This window comes from Enhydra lutris, unplaced genomic scaffold, assembly GCF_002288905.1.
Source record: "Enhydra lutris kenyoni isolate GAN:26980312 unplaced genomic scaffold, ASM228890v2 scaffoldscaffold93, whole genome shotgun sequence".
Lineage (NCBI taxonomy): Eukaryota > Metazoa > Chordata > Mammalia > Carnivora > Mustelidae > Enhydra > Enhydra lutris.
Window position 1 is genome coordinate 386,492 of NW_019154177.1, and position 17,867 is coordinate 404,358.

The window sequence follows — 17,867 nt, forward strand, 5'->3', positions numbered from 1 at the left end:
CTGGCTTATTTCACGGAGCACAGTGGGCTCAAGTTCTGTCCCCATGAGCCCGGACCTGACACGCCTTTCCCCCAAAGGAATGGCTCAGCCCTTTCCTGTCTAAGCCGAGCCTCCTCAGTCCCCTCTGCTCCCCTCATTTTCCTCCTCAGCCTGAAGATGATCCCAACCACTCTGCAGCTTTGAAGACCAGTTCAGCCCAGATGCAGGAACATACCCTGGGGGTCTTGGCCTCATCTACCCCATCTGTCCTGTGCACTTCAGGTGCCTGCACATCCGCCCCCCCACCAGCTGGCCACCTGCTCTTCTCACAGATGTCCCCATCTCAGGAGAGGGACACACCTAGTCCAGACCCTTGGGTTCCTCTGTGACTTGTTGCTTTCCACCAACTCTCCCAGTAGTGAGGTGGCTACTGGAGGACATTCGGGGTCCAAACCATTTAAAGGCGTATGTGAGTCTCTGCTGCCTAGGGCTATGGATAAGAGTTGGGGCAAATGGAAACCAAGCAGAATCACGGGAAGAAAGGCTGGGTGATGAGGAGCTTTAGGGAGGAAGGGCCTGGAAGCTCGGACCTATTCCAGAGCCCCCGGGACACTGCATGCGTGGGCTGGGTGCCTGCTCAGGGCCGACCTGAGAAAGCCCTAGGCTCTGCCCTCTGGCGATTGTCAGACTGGGCAAGTAGGAAGCGAAGGCCAAGGCAGGGTGCTAAGAGGCCTGGCTGGTGCGGAAGGTGCACCCCGACACCCACGCACCCAGAGCCCTCCTCCCCATCTGCAAGGACTGGAGGGTTTTTTTTTTTCTCCCAGAAGGAGGGCAGTTTCCAGATGTTTAAGGAACTCTCACCCAGTCGACAGCTGACCACTACATTCACAGACCAGACACTTCTGTGGGCACACACGACGAGGGATACAGACTCGACAAAATCAGTTGAGAACTGTCACTAAGCCACAGCAGAACTGCAGCGAGAGCAGCAGCGGCGGTGAACCCTGGCGAGGGCAGGCCTGGGATTTGACTTGCTACATTGCGCTGTCCACAGTGTCCCAGATCCAAAGGCAGAGAGACGAGTGGTGGTGACACGTGAAAGGAATGTATTTCAGTGCCGCTGATGTCAGAAGGCCGAGGACTGGCATGGTCTCAAGGTGCTGAAAACACTCCTGGGCTTTTATATGAGGAAAATCTAGGACAGAGGTCGGTGGGCTGGTGCAGGAGGTCAGTAATGTTGCGGTCAATCATTGTCTTGGGATCTTGCTGGTGTCGTGCTGGGGTCAGGCAGTGGTTATTGCTTGAGGGGTCATTCTGGTGCCCGCCGGGTCTTTGACTTGAGTTAACAGATGAGCTGGAAGGAGGGACGTCATCAGTTCGGAAGTACAGACGGAAGTCACAGTGCAGGGGAGTAAAGGCCTTTTTCCCTCCGAGAGCAGGGGAGCTCTGACCCTTTGCTACACACCTTGCCCTGCTCGTCGCTTCCAGCTGCCTGGTCCTGAGTTCCGTCCTTTGAATGAACGGGTCGTCTAGTAAGTAACGTGTTTCCCTGAGTTCTGTGAGCCGCTCGAGCAGACTATTCGAACCTGAGGAGGAGGCTGCAGGGCCCTCCAGTCTGTAGCCATAGCTCGGAAACACCAGTGACCCCTCTGCCCAGCCCCTGGCTGACCACGAAATTAACAGCACGGGGGTTCAGTGGCCACACGCAGCACAGAACACAGACTGGACAAAGTTAGCTCAGAAAAGTCACTAAGCCAACAGCAGCAACCACAATGAGCAGCAATAATGAAGCCTGGGGTGGGGAAGGTCTGATATTTGGGAAGCTTCCATGATAATATTCATCATCACACCCTGGACTTGTCAGTGGGGCCACGTCCCCTGGCTGGGGGTCAGGGAGCTTCCTACATGTTCCACCTGCCTCTCCGGGGCTCCCCCAGCCACCCACAGCCCTGTGCTGCTTCCCAGCAGAGGGCGGCTTTGACCAAGGTCAGGAAGACGGGATGGGTTTTCCTGACTCCCTCTGCCACCATCCCCGGCCCAGGGCTGCAAGAGAGGAAATTTTCTTCAACTCCTCTTAAGGTCCCTGCTGGGTCTGGAAACTGACAAAGACAGAGGAACAGGAGAAAAGCTGGCAGAGTGTATGGACTTTTCTGGTGGGAGCCTCCCAGGAACATGGAGACCAGCAGAGGCGATTGGAGCAGAGAGTTCTATGTTTTAGGCAAAGAAACAATCAATGCATGAAGAATTGAGACACAGGGGTTTGAGCTAGGGCTGGTAAATGGTAAAAAAGTAACTAGGAAGATAAAGGTTAGTTTAACCAGGTTTGTTCCTACGGCCTTTGTGGCCCTAAATTCCTTGACTCTGGTGATCAGCACGTCCTCCTTGCGGTCTGGGGAGAGGAAGTTCCTGTGGGAGTATTCCGACCTGCTTCAGGGAGGGAGGGCTGATGGCTGCTTATCAGAGGGATCTTCCTGCGTCTGCTCTATGGAAAATTCTTTGTTTCTGTATTTAATTTGCCAAGGTGCTGTATTTGGGCAGTGTGTCCTGACGCTCACTGGCCTGGTGCTGTACTCTGTCTCCTGCTAGTATCCAGGACATTGAATGAGCTGCTGTGGATACAGCCCAGCCATGGGACAGTCCCTTGTCCAGGGAGGCACCTGCCTCCAGGGGCGGGTTGCCTACTACTCCCACACCGGTGCTCTGTTGCGAAGGGTGGCCACCCTTCCTCCAGGACATTGGGTGAGAGTGTGCGGATCTTACTTCGAGAAACTGACTTCATTTCCTGCAAATGTCTACCCAGTAGTAGGATCATACAGGAGTTCTATTTTTAGTATTTGGGGGAAACTCCATACATTTCCCAGCACGGCTGTGCCAACCAAGATCAATTCTGGATGGTTTTACCTATAAACCAGAGATTTTTCAAGAACCTCTCCAGCAGAGAGCATGAGGAGAACATTTTCAAGGCCTCGCACGGTATACTAACCATAGGAACAAACTGGTAATTCAGAAACTCTTGAAATGCAGAGCTGCTTTTCCTTCGTCCATTTCTGGCTAGTGTGCTGGTCTGTGGGTTGATTCCTCCTCAGGCAGCTGGAAGGCTGACCTCCTAGGTCGGCTGCCACTGAGTTGGCTCCTGTTTACAGAAATTCTTTGGGGGTGTGGCCGGGTTTCCCCACCTGTGCACAGATAGAGTTGGCGACCTCTGACAGTAGAGGTGTGTGTCCTCCTGGCTTGGTCCCTCCCCTGTACCCCAGCAGAGCCATCACACTGAGGATTTAGGGGGACGAGAGCTGCCCCCAGGCAAAACCACCCGAGACTCCCACTGTCCCTACCTGACCTTCAGATGCTCCTCAGTTACTCCTGTGCCTCTGGTGTCTTCCTGGGACCCGGACCTGGCTGTTTCCAGACAACTCGTCCAGCAGCACCCTCACTTTCTGGGAGGGGATTAGCTGGAATCCGCAGTGTGTCCTGCTGCCCCACCTAGATTGCTGATTGAAGGCATGTCATCTGGGCTGTCTGAGGACCCAAGACCATGGGTCTGTGGCCTGGAAGGCTTCTGAGCAGAGCTGATGGGATGAGAGGGTTGAAAGGCACAGAGGCAGGTTTCCAGAAAGCTCTTTGGGGTTCCCAGCATCCTACGGTTTTTGAATCAAAACCTGAGATCTTTAAAATGCCAGCAATGTTACAGGGTGGGCCAGAAAATCATGTCTCTATGCGCCCAACACCACCTCAATATTGGCCATTTCTTGCGCATGAGCTGAGTACAAAGGATTGGCAGTCGGAGCTTGAGGGGAGGTCCTGGGTCAGACTTTGTGTTTGGGAGCACAGGCCATCCAGACAAGCTTGTGCTGAGCCTCAGGAGAGGGCCTGTGTGGAGACCCCAGCTGCAGACGCTGCTGTCTGCCGATGCACACCCCACCCCCCAGTCTGCCCCAGTGCACCTGCTGCTGGGGGAGCACCTGCCCCCTCCTCTCTGCCTGAGGGCTCTCTCCTATAGCAGCCGTGCCCCTCCCCTGCTGGTCACTGCCAGCCTGCAGCCTGGGAGGGTGGGTACCCCGACGAACCCCAGCCCTGGGGACAGATCCAGTGTGGGTGGGACGTGGTCTCCCAGCAGGCCTGAGCGCCAGACCCTCATGATGCTCACTCTCCTGGGGGCTCACTGTGCCACGTCCTTCCTCAGGCTCCCTGGGCCCAACTCCTCCTCTGCTCAGGGACCACTCTCGGCCCAGGATCCACACGCTGGGACTGGGAGCAGGTTGTCTGTACCTTCTGGACTCGCACTTCCATGCCCGTGACATGGGCACAGGCAGGCCTCACAGACTCGTCAGAGGAGACCCAGTGCAGGGAGATGCAGGCCATTACATGGGAGATGCGAGGTGACTCCAGAGGGAGCACACAGGCCTTGCACAAAACATGGGGCTCATGGAGCCCAATCTAGGGTGTGGGCACCCAGCCAAGGGGCGTGGGGGAATCCTGGTGAGGGTGGCCCTGGTGGGGGGAGAGGACACCACAGAAGTGTCGCAGAAAAGGCAGGAGACAAGACGACAGGACAGAGCTTCCCAAGGAGGTCGATGGAAGAGTCAGAGGATCACAGAGGCCCTAGGGAAACCTCGGAGACCCTGGAGATGTTGGCTGAAATGCTGTCATTTGGTCAGAAAAGTTGTGTCACAAACCCCCAGTTGACACTGGCTGATTTACTCTTCATTGCTTCTAGGAATCAGGGTGTACAGGCCACTAACTCTCACATTGCATGAAGTCTAGGATATATTTACTTTTCATCCCTTTTCAGGACTAGATTTTCCTAGAGGGAGTGCTAAGCATGTGTCTCTCCATTCTTTTCTTTGTGCAACTGGCCTCTGTTTTCAGGAACAGCCCTGAGGACTGCCTCCTGTCACCTCCCACAGTGGACCTCACCCCGTGGTTTGGGGGCTGCTCACTGATGAAGCCCCAGTCCTCAGTACAGAGCAGGGACACCCCAGATCTGCTGAATGAAGGAGGGCATGAGGGAGGAAAGGATGGAGGGAGGGTAAGGAAGGAAGGAGAGAAAAGAGGGAAGGAAAGAGAAGAGGAAGGGAGGGGAAGGAGGGATGGGAGGGAGGCAGGGAGGGTGATAGAGTGGGGGAGGGAAGGGAGGGGCGGAGGGGAAGGAGAGGGGGGTATTGAATGAGAGAGTGAATAAATGAGGTAGGGAAGGAGGGAATGAAAGCGCAGAAGTCCGGTCCGTACATCAGGAGCCATTGTTTGGGGTGAGGTCCGAGGGCATCACAGCCTGGGCCCTGGATGGTGGCTCAGGGCACATCCATCTGCCCTCCCAGTGCTGACCTTCCTTCCTGGCCCTGCTGTCCTCTGGATCCCCTCCACCTCCTCAAACAATTCTGAATGTTCCCAGGAGCAGGGTGGTGGTGGTGGGTGCTCTCAGGAGGGGTTTCCTGGATCCTGTGCCCGGACGACACTGGGACAGTAGCTACAGGACATTCTGTCATGAGGACTGGGACCGTGGATCCCTTCCATCTCCTTGGGCATGAGTGTTGTTCCATTCCCTGCTCTCTCCACCACTGCTGTGCTGCACACTCCTGACAACGCATCTGTGAAACACCACGCTAGAGTTTCTGGGGCCGAGTCTGAGGCCGAGCACTGCTAGGTGATGGGTGCCCCTGTGGGCTGGAATGGGGCCTGCACACTGTTTTCCCAGACAGGGGTGCCTGTCACCCTTCTCTCCAGGGGACCTGCATTGGACTTCTGGTTCTTCACATTCTCCCCAGGGCTGCCGGTCCCCAGACCAAACACCTGCCGCTCTGAGGATGACAAGTCCTGCCTCCATAGGAATTCCTTTGCCAGAGTCCTTCCCTGGGAGCTCCTGGGTCTCTGATACATACTCCCCATGTGCCTAACCTCTCCGCTGGACTTGCACGCATTTGGTCTCTGTCCCTGTGGAACCCTGTGACTTGGAGCCTGTTTGGAGCAGAGTCAGGGGAAACTTTTCTCTGGCCTTGGGTTGTGAGCGATGCGTTTGCCCTCTGCGGTGTGTCTCCCAGCTTTCTGCTTTTCTCTGGTTTCTGTGTGGGCCACAGGAGGAGCCAGCCGTGTCCTGTCTGGGGTCAGGCTGTGGTGTCCCAGCAGGAACAGGGGTCTTGGGCCCGAGATTGTGCTCATAATTCCTAAAGGGGCCTCTATGATTACATCTCATCTCTAATCCATCGGGTCTCAATATCGAATAAGGGAAATCCTATGTCACATGAACACAGAAAAAGTCAAGTCCCCTTTGAAAACAGGTGGGCAGACACCACGGCACATACTGTGTGATTCCACATACAGAAACATCCAGAACAGGTAAAGGAACAGAGAGAAAGCAGCTTAGGGGTTGCGAGAGGCCGGGCTGGAGGAGAAATGCAGGGAGGGCTTTGGGTTCAGGGTCTCCTTTGGGGAAGGAGATGTCCTGCTGCGATGTTCTGTGGTATGGTGGCACAGCGTTGGGAATGTGCTTAACGCTCGTGATGTGTTCAAGTGAAAACAAGTAATTTTATTGAAAACAAATAATAAACAGTACACAGAACATGGGGAGATAAAATAACAGTTAATATGTACCAGAGAAAGAATATACAGGTAGGGGATGAAGCATTCCTGCGGGCTGTCGGGTTCGGGGGATAGAACAAGGGACAGTTGTACAAGGAGCAGCTGTGGGCTCTGGATGTGGCTCTGGGAGCCCCGCAGGAGCAGGGGCAGGGGCAGGGACGGGAGCAGGGACAGATGCAAGATCAGAAGCACAGGCTGGGGCAGGGAAAGCGGGGAGTGGCTCTGGCTGGGGCAGGGGTAGCAACAGGAGCAGGAACTAGAGCAGGGGCTGGGGCAGGGGCAGGGGCAGGGGCAGGGGCAGGGGTAGTGCCAGCTCCTCTGGGACAGCATCAGGCTCTCCGTGGGCAGGTGCCTGGTCCATGCTGGCTCCTGGTCTCCTGCTGAAGTCTCTCCAGGCACCATCCCCCCTCTGGAGCTGCGGGTGAAATTGGGGCCCGCTCTGGCTCTTCAGAGCTGGACCCAGGTAGCCAGGCCCCCACATTCCAAAGACAGCCCCCTGCCCAGCTCATTTCGTTGGAGATCCTGGAATGAAGAACATGTTTGCCTTCCTTTGCGGAGACAGAGCTCAGCCCAGGGCCTCCCAGAGAAGCTACAGCCCGGAAGGAGCCCTCACCGGGACATCTCAACTGCAGTCCTCCCGCTGGGTGCTCTGAGCCCAGTCCTTGCTCCTGGCCGCACACCAGCCTCTGGGGTCTCCTGCCTGTGGGCCCACCACCGACCCATCCCCAGACACCCACATACACCCAGCTCTGGCTTTCTCACCCTTGGGCTTGGCATCCGTGGGCTCCAGGTCCTGGACCACAGTCGGGTGTGGTACCACCAAGGACAGTGGCCTGGGCAGTGTCAGAGGCCTTCCCAGGCAGTCCCCAGTCCCTGCTCCTGGAGAGCCCCCTACGGTCACTCCCTGTGTCAGGCAGATAGAACCGGTATCCACCAGCCTCCTTCTTGTTTCATCATCCCTGGTGTTCTGCAAAGACAGGGACCGGTAGCTGGCTCGGACACATCACAGCCCTGCCCGGCGATTCTCACTGTCCTCCTACCCAGTCCCCCTGCTGCTCCCAGATCACAGACATGTGCGTGCACAGCCCCACACCTGGGACAGGGACCCATACCTGCAGGACGCAGGATAAACCCTGGGGAGAAGCCCACAGTCCCCCACACCCCATCCCATCCAGCCAGCCTTGACCTGGGGTGTGAACATGACCTGCCCACCGGGCATCTGACCCCTTGTCAACCTGCTCTTGAGTGGGGTGGGTGCACCCGTGAGCATTCTTTACAAACACACACACACACACACACACACACACGCATGGGGAGGCGACCTGGGGCTGCACAGGTCGGATCAGAGCATATGGGGCTGGGGACTGGCTCTGGGCCTCATGGTGTCACCTTTCTATACTTCCAGCCAAATGACCAGAGATATCAGGGACCCTGATATGACATCCCCAGCGAGGGAAAGTGTTTGCAGGTCGTGCTTTCCTCTGCCTGCAGCCTCCGGACTTTGGGACGCAACACGCAAACATGTCCTTCTTTTGAGAATCTCCAAGGAAATGAGCTGGGCAGGGGGCTGTCTCTGGAATGTGGGTGCCTGGTTACCTGGGTTCCAAATTCTGTTGGGCTCTCTTGTCAGGGAAGTGATGTCACCACTTCCTGGGGACGCCTTACCTGACTTTCTCCTCACACCAGAGCCCCCTGAGGGCTCCCCTGCCCCTGCTGCTCAATGCTCACCCTCTACCCCATGCCCTGTCTATACAGTGACACCCACACAATCTACCTACAGAACCCATGAGGCCTGGGTGTGGACGGTGTCCCCGCTGTAAGGACACAGAGCTGGGTTTAGACTGGGCTCCTGTTCATGCCCAGGATTGTGACCCTGGACAGACTCTGTGCCTCTCAGGGCCTCCCCAGGCTCCCTATCTGCACAGTGGGGTCTTCTGGCTTCTACTTCGAGGGACGCCATCAAGGTTAGGACCTCTATGTACGTTCCTGGTATCACAGGAGGCTGGGACATGCACGTGGCAATGCAAGAATGAGTGGGGGCCTGGGCAGGGCATAGAAACAGCTCAGAGGGGCCTGGGTCTGCTCTGGGGTCCAGGCAAAGCTACTTTCCTCCTGCCTGTCTCCCAGCCCCCGTGGGAAGGTTGCAGCGAACTGATTCCGACCTTGTCCTCTTGTGACACAGACTTCCAGGGGCTCTGACTAGTTTTGGGCCCAGGTCCCAGGGCCTCGTCTGCGCCTGTGTGCTTGGAAGTCCCCACAGTAGTTCCTGGCATTCCTGAATCCTGTCACACATCTCTGTGGAATTCTCTCCCCTCCAGCATGGGTGGCCTGTGTGACTGTGCTCTAAGGAATAGAATGGAGCACAATGATGGGATGTTGTTTCCAACCTGATGGAAGAAAGTCTGTAACTTCTCCTGGTTCCCTCTCTGTGTTCATTCTCTGTCTCTGTCTTCTCTGTGTGTCTCTGTGTCTCTCCCAGCAGCAGGATCTGTGGTCTCTGGGGGCGATGTGAGAAACCTCGGAGGCCTACCTTCTCCCCATTTCCCTCTCCTGTCCTGGTGCTTTGTTCCCTCCTAAGGCCTCCTCACCCTGACCAGAGCACTGACTCTGGAACCTCTTCCCAATGGGGACCCTGAGGCTGCAACAAGGAGGGTCCTGACCTTGGTCCCCAGACCAGTGGCCCAGTGCTCTGCCACATTCTGCAAACCCAGGTCCTTAGGCCCCCAAACCCCCAGGCTGTCCTCTGGTCAGAAGGACCTCGAGGGAGTACAAAGCATTTACCCAGGACTGGGAGCACAGTGGGTCAGGGATGAAGATCCAAGGCCAACAGACTTTGCTACAAGCCTGTGGGACCCTAGGGACACCCCATCTCTATGGCACAATTGACAGAAGAGTAGCTGAGGCCTTTTGTACTGTAGCCTTGTCTGTACTTGGGGGGTATCTCTTCCTACTTCCAGTAGCCCAGGATGGTGATGGACACCAGGCCCCAGACCCTGTCCTCTCCCAGTGCCCTGGCAAATCCCCTGGGCCCCTTGGGGACCCCCCGACCATCAGCCTGTCCTGTCTCCCCTCCCCATGCTATGGATCTGGGTTCTTGCCAGGGGTCCTGATGCCCCTGACCCCATGGCCCAGCTGTCTCCGACTCTTTCTTCTTTCCCCCTTGTTACCCACCTCGCTCCCAGGGTGTCTGCCCCTTCTGACCCCAAGCTGAGAAGTCAGAGTGATGTGTGTGTGCACAGGTGCACATGCCTCTACCTGTCCGGGGATGCCCAAGGTCATATCCCCGCATGGGATGGGGTGGGTAGCTATCCCTGAGGATCTGAGAGGTCTCACACCCAAAGTGAACCTCACGGGAGGGTTGGGGCTGGCCTGGAACTGGAGAGCAGCCCTGCTTCTTGGACTCTGTACCCCCCATTTGTCCTGGTGAGTCCCTGCCTCTCTTGACCCTAGGTTCCCAACTGTCCCTGAGGGTTGGACATGGAAATGCTTGAACTTGGCCACTCTTCCAGGGGTAGGTGGAGGACAGTGCACCAGGCACACAGGCCTCCCTCCTGAGAGGGCCCGGTGTGCACAGGGGACCTGCACACAGCACCTATACCATGACCCAGTCCTGCGGCATGTGTGCACGAGACCCATGGCTCCGCACCTGACCGGTCTCCCATGTTCCTCACCACCGCCAAGGGCTCTGTGGCCCCAAAGTCCACTTAGCCCAGGAACCATGCCCACCCTGGGCAGCAAGCCTCAGGGTGCAGGGCCGGCCGGGTTGGACATCTGGGGACACAAAGGTCACTGAATACCCCCACCCAGCTGGCCGGGAATGCAAACTGCCTCCCAGGGTCCAGCTAAGTGCAGGGCTGGGCCAGAGGACCTGGAGACAGCAGTGAAGGCCGACTCAGGGCAGGGGGAAGAGCAGTCCACCCCACTGCCCTTCTCTTCTCCTCCTTCTTCCTCACCTTCCTGGTAGGACCCTGGGACTGCAGCCCTGGCTGGAGTCAGAGATGTGGGAAGGAGGCCGGGGAGAATGCCCGAGTGTGAGGGATTTTGTTACTGTAATGAGGGACCCCGTGGGCATTCAGGGATTTCAGCCCTTTTTAGACGTTAGCAGTGGCCCCAGGACTCGGCCCCTGCCCCATCCTTCACCCTCCATGAGGCCCCGCATTTCCCCCAGCCCAGTCCTTGTCTGCAGCCAGTCCTCCCTCCAGCCCCAGGAAATGCAGCTGCTCCGGGGGCTGCAAACTCATTACGAGCTGGAGCCAAGCTAGCCCTATGGGGTCTGGTTCCGGGGCTGGAGCCACACAGTGGGGAGAGGTGATTTGCCACAGGAGCTGGGAGAGGGCAGAATGGACTCTCCGTGGGGGCCGTGGCTCCCTGGTCAGCGCAGGCCCTGTTGTGTGCCGGCCCCTAGGGCACCCAGACTCCAGCTCTGAGGCAGGCTCCGGGAGGGAGACCAGAGTGTGACTCCTGCTAGCTCCGACTGTCACTGTGTCCTGTAGCTACAGTCTGTCCCACCGGCTGTACTCCCCTTCCTAGTCAGCCAGTAACACCCCCAGGGCCAAGAAGAACAGCCCATCATCCAGCTCAGGGGCCAGTGTGTGGCTGGGCAGGCAGGGGAGGGCTCGCTCTGGGCTCAGGGAATCCCTGGCTGGGCTAGTGGGGGCTCGGGAGGGCTGGCCTTCCAGCCACTCTGCTGAGCAGCCCTGTGACTGGCGCCATTTGCCTTCCCTCTCTGGGCCTCACTCTCCGCCTCTGTGCAATGTGGTGACCCTTAGTGATCACTCCTGTGGCAGGAACTATGGGATGCTGGTGACTGACCTATGATGGGCACAGAGCCTGGGTTGCAGAGTGCAGTGGGGGATGGTGCACAGTGTTACCAGCAAGCACTCCTCCTCCCAAAGCCATTCAGCCTCTCCACGCAGCTGCCAGGCCCCTGGGAGACCACATTCCTGATACCAGGTCCCTCTGTGTGGCTCTTCCTCAGCAGTGGGACAGGGTGGGGACCCTGGACATGGGGCCAGCTGCTCCCTCTGAGGGCACAAGAGCAAGGAAGACTTTCCCTGGGGTCCCCCAAGGCCACGTAAGAGGGGAGGTGGCTGCCCCCAAACAGGACATTGAAATTCTGCTTCTGTTAGAGCCTGAGCATTGGGCTTTGGTTCTTTCACTTGCTGGGCTGACGGGACACACACGCTCTCCATGACTCCTCCTCGAATGAAGAGCTCTTGCAGAGTCCTGGGAGTCCTGGAGCTGGGGAGGGGAGAGGGGCTTTTCCCCTCCCTGGTTCCTGAAGGAGACCTGCCCTCTCAAAGCGAGGATCATTTCAGGTCATGAGCCTGCGCCAGGAGCAGGGCTGGCCCCTCATGGCTCCCGACTCTGGGGCTGAGTCACAGAGGATTTTAGGATCAGAAACCTAAGTGGGATCCCCAAACTGACTCCAAATCCCTTGTTATTCCATACGTGGTAGTATTTCCTTCTTATCTCTGGTCTTCTGGATCAGGAAACATGTCAGGTCTCAGGATTTTCTTGTTGTGTGGCCAACTGGAATGAATTCAGCTGGCCCGTTTACCTCTGCCCATCATGGTCCTGAAGTCTGGAGGACCTTTGAGTAAGATACTCGAAGATGCCTAGGAATAGAGACATTATAATATTTTTTCTGATATTAAAGTTACTGAAAGAACTATCTTTTTAAAATTGATTCAGCCTCTGGTATTTTCAGAGTGTGCTCTAATACCAGTCTGAAATAATATTTAAAAACATTCCACTCAGCCTCTTCTACACAGTAAGACAATGCTTGTAAACTATTCCCTTACCCACAATAACTTATTTTGCAACCATCTTAGTGTTTATATGGTATGACTATGACTTATGTTAGTTAAAATCTGCAGAGAAAGAACTAAGACAGTGTATCCAAGCTTTAGGGGGACTTCATTTTTAAATTAGTGTTGTGACAATGAGCTACTCTGTTTTATTCTGTAGTCCAAGGGAATGGTGCCAGACATCTCTAAGATGTTGGGAAGTTCTAAAAATCTGACTTGAAATTATCTGTGTGCTTCAGGGATTTGGGCAGGATAACGGGAGGAGCACAGCTTCTGTGAACACCTCTGTTACCTCTGTTGACCATGGAACAGGTAACTTCTGTAGGCATCATTTTTATTTCTTGGTACTGTTGTTAAAGGTGCTTTTGTCTCAAGTTCCTCTCTTTAGTTGTAATTAGAATGATAGTGGAAATTTCTGTCTTTTACCATCCATGGGCCCGGATCCTGGGCTCCCAGGGAAGCTATCCTTTAACCTTTTACCAAACTCAAAATGACTGGGCAAAACCTCAGAGCATGGGCCCTATTTCTGCCCCAAGCCCATGTTGTATATCTGCTTCCAGAAGAAAAAGATAACCAAAAAAAATGCCATTGCAAACATAAAAAGAAAAAAAATGAAAGAACCTCTCCCACTCCCATAAGATTAACATCATATGGACATGCACATCCTGAAAACATAAGAAAAAGTAACTTTCTGGAATGTTCTTTTTCATGATGATGTGTAAGTCTGTATGTAAAACAAAACAGAACGAATATAGAAACCTGCCCCGAATGTTCCTCCCCCAGAGCACTCCCTTCCTTGTGAAGATTGTGTCTCCCAGGCAGCTGACCTGACTTGGTCTCTTCCTTTCTCTCTAAAATGTTTAAGGGAGTTTGTCCCTTTAGTGTCGACGATAACAGTATGTTTTCTTTTTAAGTGAAAAACCAGTGTTCCTGGGTCACAACTCCAACAGCACAGAAGGGCGGCTGTTCTTGTTCTTCCTGGAGCTTCCCTGAAGAACCAAGCATGTGTGTGTATTTTCCAGCACAAATGGGCTCATCCTAGAAGGATGCTTGGAAGGTCTGACAAGCACTCTCCACTCCATGGGTGACACCAGAAGGTGAAGCTCGTCCCCCTTAAAGCATTACTTATTGGGTCTTAAAACTGCCTTGGAAATGTGGGAAACCATTGCTTTTCCTTTTTAAAAAGATTTTATTATTTGACAGAGAGAGAGACACAGTGAGAGAGGGAACACAAGCAGGGGGAGTGTGAGAGGGAGGAGGCTTCCCGCTGAGCAGGGAGCCAGATGTGGGGCTTAATCTGGGCACCCTGGGATCATGACCTGAGCTGAAGGCAGAGGCTTAATGACTGAGCCACCCAGGCCCCCAACCACTGCATTTCCTAAAGCCTGAGACTGGGAAGGTCCGAGAGCAGCTGATCTTGCTCTCAGAAACAGCCAGGAGCCAGGAACAGCTCTGCAGGCAGGGCTGGTGCAGGAAGGGAAGGTGTAGGCATCTGAGTGGTCTGCAGCCAGGGGGGTCCCCAGAAAGGGCCAGATGTCTGGAGGAGGGGGCTCTGCTCACGACCCGCCCATGCCTGCCCCGCAGACCAGGTGTTCCAGCGAGGAGGCCCCGCCTCCGGGAGTACCCGTAAAAGCCTGGCGGCGCGGTACAGGGGTGTAGCATCCAGTGGGCTCAGGGCGCCACCCTCCCGACTGATGAGCACGTGGGGGTGGAGCTGTGTCCTCTGGGCGGACCCAGAGGTGCCCTAGGATGCAGAGGGGTGGCAGAAAAGGGGCGCTGGAAGAGTTCCTGGGGGGACCCTGGCTCGGGAAGTGTGGCCCGTGTGCTGGGGTGGGGATCCCGGGCATAGGGTCCTTGAAGGGCACATGACGGGAGTTCACTGTGGGAACTCAGATGGGTTTTCTTTTTCCCTTGAAAGTCTCTTCTGCCTGATGTCCACCAACTAGCTCTCTCCCCCCGACCCCTGAACTCCAGGGTCCTCACTCATCCAAGCTTTTGTGGGATGGGTTGCGGACATTTCAGGGTTTTCTGTGTTCTCCAGGAAGAGTGCATGTAAAGAGAGCACATGGTCCCCAACCTCAGGGGGTGCCCTGTTCCCTGGCACGGTGCAGGTAATGGACCTTGAGCAGCACCCCGAGGTCAGCAGGGTGTCCCCTGTTCCCCACCCCCCACAGGTGTGGCGCTAACAAGTGCCAGAACAAGTTCCCCAGCTTCAGCATTTTGCACTCTGTCCGGGGGCGGGTGGGAATGGGCTGTCAGGGTTGTGCACGAGGGTCCTCCAGGCGGGGGCCTGGAAGCTGGGGGAAACCAGACCCCACTCAAGTTGCATGAGGAACAGGTGAGTTGAGGTGTTCCTTTGGAAGGATAATTTCACTTTTCTGAAAAAGACAAAGTCATTGGTCTACTTTAGAATGTTGATAATTACTACTTAAGAAAAATGTGTGTTTCCAAAATGAAAAGAGAAAAGAAAAGAAACAAGAATGTGTTTTCCATTCTCCCAGAAACAGAAGCAGGTGTGCCGGCCTTAGGTCAGAGGCGCCTTCTCATCCCCACCTGACAACACTTCTCCACTCTGGCTCCACGAGACCCGAAGGTTTGAACGACAGCGTCTGAGTCAGGCAGGCAGCTCGTCACAGGACGCCCGCTTTCCGTGAAAGCAGCAGGTACGTTGGGCGCAATGTCACTTACATGTCAGGACTGGAGGTAAAACTTCTTTGCAACTGAAAACCTCCTGGGCTTTTCTCTTTTCTCTAGCTGGGCCACGAAGTCAACTGAAGCGCTGTCCGCATTCTGGATTCGGTGCCAGAGTTCCTTAGTGTCCCCGCAGGTAGGACATCGCAGGGAATGCCATCTTCTCGTTCATTTACTGCGTACAAAATCTCATCTGCACACCTGCTTCCTAGGAAGTCACTTGTACCAGAGAAGGAAGATGAGATTTGCTCCTAGTGTGTTCTTACGTATAACTGGATCCTTTGTCCAACAGCGTCTATTCCCTTGGGCCGGGGGGGTGGTCGAACGCCACCATCTAGAGTTCAGTGGCTTTCTGTGGCCGGATACAGACATGGATGATGTCATTTGTCAAAGCTGATGTTTCATAATTGATTAGTCTTTTCATCAAAAGAGTTACATTTAGGGTCAAGGGAAGATTCAAAATTATTCAAAGTCGACATTTACCGTTTAAAAGGAAAGCTTGACTTTCTAATTTGACTCAGTGTATCGTCTAGATATTTTGACATGCTGTATTTTCTCTGCAGTTTCCTTGCTGGTGGAGTCAGGAGGAGAGTCTTGGGGAATTCTCCTGGATAGAGGCATGCTGCTGGCTTCAAGGGGCTTGGCGGATGTCAGGAGCCCTGGGGTGAGTTCTGGAACTGCTTGCCTGACACTGGGTGGGTCAGTTATCCCACAGAGTTTCTGTTTCCTCCTTAAGAAGTTGCTGGCAGGTAGCATCTATGGATGCAGAAATTGCACAGAAATTGTTCTACATAATGAAGAGCAAATAAAGCGAGGTGATTTGGGCTGTATCATTCTGTAAATAAGTTTCATGACCCCCGTCGCAGGCGATGGTATTTACTGCACGAGGAGTGCGCAGAAGGCTGCAGTGAAAGACTCAGATCTCACAGCAGGTTCAGGTTCCACCAATAACGTGTCTAACAGTTTGCCCAGGTAGGAAGGTGAGTGGAGAGAAACATGACATATTTATGAAAGCCTCGGGCCAGTGTCACTGTGACAAGAGCGGGGGATCCTGGAGCTCTGCAGCAGACGGGGCAGTTCCAGGTCTGGGGAGAGCTCAGGGCTCCCGCAGGAGAGTAGAGTGCATTCCGCAGGATGGTGTGGGCAGGGCTGGCTCTGGGGGTGGCCGTGTGTCCCCCATGTGACAGTTGTGACGGGTCAGGGCTGTGAGCAGGTTCCTGGCTGAGGACAGGGGAGGCCCAGGTGGGGAGCTGGTGGGCGCCTTCATCTGTGCCACCAGCCTCAGCAACATGCACGAGCTCTCCATCTGTCCCTGTCCCTCCAGTTCCCGACTGTTCTGCGTCGCCAGGCCAAGACGTTGGTTCAGGCTTCTTTCTTTGAGTGTGTGTGTGTAGTTTCACAACCTCGATGATGAAATGTTGGGTTGTCAGAAGGTCTGTTCTCTTGTATTTCCTGCTCTCCTCTAATAAGTCACCGCTGTGAATCGTACGGGGCAGTGGAAGGGGCGATCTGTGCATTTTTATTTCCTGTTGTAGTTAAACAATGGGAAACAAATCTTCTGAAATATTAAAAGAATTCTTTGTGAGTGTTCATGTTTTTCTCTTCCGTGAACCACATTCCAATATTAGAAAATATTTTTTTAAAGTAAAACACAGGCGCAGAGCTGTAACACGGCACAGTGCCCTTTGTGAGGGGGAGAAATGGGAGAGGAGTGTAGGTTGCTGAGTAGCTCGGGGAGTGGCTCCTTGTGCTCCCAGAGAAAATCTCCCCTGGGGGGGGCTGCTCACCTGGTGGCCCATCCTGGGTTCTGAAACCTGACCCAGTGAGTCCCTTGTGACTTGACCTGGGGAATTGAGGAAGAAAACAGAGTGAATCCTGGAGGGCGCCTGCATCCTTTGCACTCCGACGACTCCACGAGGCCAAGGAACCAATCACCTGTGAGGCGTGTCAGGATCCCTGAGGGTCTGGACTTTGCTTCCTGCGAAGAGGCTGTGTCTTCATCCTCATCTGAACCAGAGCCATGTTGTCTGGTTATGGAGACCCAGACCTTTACGTGACCACGTCATCATTAATCTTGTTATTTTAAGCAATATAGACATTGACTTCGAGATCCAAATACCAAAAGGAGAAACACAAGGTCAGACAGATATATGAGGACTGAACTTGTGGCCCCTCTCATTAGTATGGGCAGCGCAGGGTGGCCCAGATGAGAAAGAACACGGGGTTCTATTTGGATAGAAGTGAGCTGTGCACATGGAGCGCTTCATTCTCTCTTCTCCCTTACTTCTCTGAGGGGAAAATGGAGTGGTGCCTGGAGCTTGGTTTCTGATTTGAAGGAATGGGAGACTAGAGATTTGAGAGCCGTGTTCATGCTGGCGTGCTGCTCCGTGCCTAGTGAGTGAGGGTTTGAAGCCTGGACTTGGAAGTGTTGGTGTTCAGGGAGGATGTGGTCCGAGTTTCCTGCACACAGAGTCACCGGCTGGTCTGCCTAAATGGACCCGTTCCTGCCTTTTGAAGGGTAGCTTGAAGGTGGCTCAAAACCCTCGGGCACTGGAGGAATGCTCTAGGAGGGACACCTGGGTGGGCCAGTGTAGACAAGCCCAGGAGATTCCAGAGCTAATGAGAACATGTGTCTGAGGCTGGAGATGGCTTCTCTGTGAGCAGCACTGCGCTGGGGAGGATAGCAGTCTCCGGTGTCGGGAGGTGTGGGCCTGGCAGGAGAGTCAGATCAGAGCTGGGAGGTTGTGAGCCATGGTGGTGGCCTTTGCTCTGGACACACAGACCCAGTTGCTCCAGGGACGGGGCTCTGCTCCC

At 54.9% G+C, this 17,867-nt stretch overlaps 1 long non-coding RNA gene across 1 annotated transcript; it reads left to right on the forward strand.

Moving 5' to 3' along the window:
* The first annotated feature begins 13,321 nt into the window (after positions 1-13,321).
* On the forward strand, positions 13,322-16,626 carry LOC111138642. The gene is made up of 4 exons (XR_002640053.1): positions 13,322-13,459; positions 14,864-15,025; positions 15,117-15,189; positions 15,617-16,626. It is a non-coding gene; the product is annotated as an uncharacterized LOC111138642 (long non-coding RNA).
* Positions 16,627-17,867: the final 1,241 nt, after the last annotated feature.